The 2584-nt window shown below is 36.1% G+C and overlaps 1 gene segment (V, D, J or C); it reads right to left on the bottom strand.

Moving 5' to 3' along the window:
- Nucleotides 1-2584, bottom strand: part of LOC105820059 — a 70084-nt gene that overhangs the window by 50510 nt on the left and 16990 nt on the right.

Below are 2584 nucleotides of genomic sequence, written 5' to 3'. Positions count from 1 at the left end.
CCCTGACAGACCAGGACAGATCCTCCAAACAGAAAATAAACAAAGAAACAGTGGACTTAAACAGAACTCTAGAACAAATGGGCCTGACTGACATTTACAGAACATTCTACCTCCAAGCCACTGAATATCTGTTCTTCTCATCAGCTCATGGGACATTCTATAAGATTGACCATAACCTAGGCCACAAAGCATGTCTCAAAAAATAGAAATTATACCATGTATCCTCTCAGACCAAAGTGTAATAAAATTAGAAATCAACTCCAACATAAACTCTCATCTCTATACAAATTTATGAAAACTAAACAACCTTCTGCTGAATGATTATTATGTTAAGGGGTAAATGAAGATGGAAATCAAAAGATTCTTTGAACTAATAGATAAAGGAGACACAAAATATCAAAATCTGTTGGACACAGCTAAAGCAGTCCTTAGAGGAAAATTTATATCCATAAATGCTTATATCCGAAAGACAGAGAGATCACAAATCAACAATCTAGTGAATTGTCTCAAAGAACTGGGAAAGGATGAGCAAACTGACACCATACCCAGCAGAAGAAAAGAAATACCAAAGATCAGAGCAGAACTAAATGAAATTGATAACAAAAAACTATACAGAAGATTAATAAAACAAAAATTTGCTTCTTTGAAAAAATAAACATAATTGATATGCCTTTTGCTAGATTAATGAGAAACAGAAAAGAAAGGACTCTAATAAGCTCCATCAGCAATGAATACGGAGAAATTACAATTGATGCCACAGAACTACAAAATATCGTCTATGAATGCTATAAAATCCTCTATGCACATAAACTGGAAAATGTTTAGGAAATGGACAAATTCTTAGAAACACACAGCCTCCATAGGTTCAACCAGGAAGAAATATAATTCCTGAACAGACCAATATCAAGTACTCAAATTGAAACAGCAATAAAAACCCTTCCTAAAAAGAAAAGTCCTGGACCAGATGGTTTCACACCCGAATTTTACCAGGCCAACCAAGAGGAACTGGTGCCTATCCTGCAGAATTTTTTCCACAACACCAAGAAGGAAGGAATCCTCCATAAAGCATTTTATGAAGCCCATATCGCCTTGGTACCAAAACCAGGAAAGGACATAAAAACAGAAAACTACAGTCCAATATCCCTTATGAGTATAGATGCAAAAATTCTCAACAAAATCCTTGCAAACTGAATTCAGGTGCTTATCAAAAAGATAATCCATCACAACAAAGTGCACTTCATTGCAGAGATGCAAGAATGATTCAACATACACAAATCTATAAATATAATTCACCACATAAATAAAAGCAAACACAAAGATCATATGATCCTCTGAACAGATAGAAGAAAGCATTCAACAAAATTCAACACCTTTTTGTGATAGGAATGCTTAAGAAAATAGGCATAGAGGGGACTTACCTAAAAATGATACAAGCCATATATGACAAACCCACAGCCAACATCATACTGAATGGGGAAAAACTGCAAGCATTCCAACTTAGATCTGGAACCAGACAAGGTTGCCCTGTATCACTGCTTCTACTCAACATAGTGCTGAAACTCACAGCTAGAGCAATCAGACAAGAGGAAGAAATCAAGGGTATCCAAATGGGGTCAGAAGAGATCAAACTATCGCTCTTTGCTGAAGATATGATCATATATCTAGAAAATCCCAAAGATTCTGCCATGAGACTACTGGAATTGATAAACAAATTCAGCAAAGTCTCAGGTTACAAAATCAATGTATAGAAATCAGTAGCATTCCATTACATCAACAACAGTCAAACCGAGAACCAAATCAAAGACTCAATATCCTTCACAATAGCAGCAAAGAAAGTAAAATATCTAGGATATTTAACTAATCAGGTAAAAAGACCTCTACAGGGAGAATTATGAAACACTGAGGAAGGAAATAGCAGAGGAGGTAAACAGGTGGAAAACCATACCATACTCATGAGCCAGCAGAATCAACATTGTTAAAATGTCTGTACTACCCAAATTGATCCACAGATTCAATGGAATCCCCATGAAAATACCACCATCATTTTTCACAGATCTAGGAAAAATAATTCTATGCCTTATATGGAACCAGAGAAGACCCCATAAAGCAAAAGCAATCATAAGTAAAAAGAACAAATTGGGAGGCTTCAATTTACTAGACTTAAAGCTATGCTAGAAGGCTATCGTAACTAAAACAGCATGGTACTGGCCCAAGAACAGCGACATAGACCAATGGAACAGAACTGAGTACCCAGATATAAAACCATCCTCCTATAGTCATCTAATCTTTGACAAAGCAGACACAAACATATGTTGGGGAAAAGAATTCTTGTTCAATAAATGGTGCTAGGAAACCTGGATAGCCACGTGTAGAGGACAGAAACAGGATCAGCACCTTTCATCTCTCACAAAAATCGACTCACGGTGGATAACAGACTTAAACTTAAGCCATGAAACTATAAGAATTCTAGAAGAAAATGTTGGAAAAACTCTTATAGATATTGGGCTAGGCAAAGAATTTATGAAGAAGACCCCAAAGGCAATCACAGCAACAACCAAAATAAATAAATGGGACCTGTTCAAAT

The sequence above is a fragment of the Propithecus coquereli genome, unplaced genomic scaffold (genome assembly GCF_000956105.1).
Source record: "Propithecus coquereli isolate 6110/MARCELLA unplaced genomic scaffold, Pcoq_1.0 Scaffold502, whole genome shotgun sequence".
In the NCBI taxonomy this organism is placed as follows: domain Eukaryota; kingdom Metazoa; phylum Chordata; class Mammalia; order Primates; family Indriidae; genus Propithecus; species Propithecus coquereli.
Note: the sequence above shows the minus strand (reverse complement) of the source record. Positions and strands in the feature narration are given on the sequence as shown.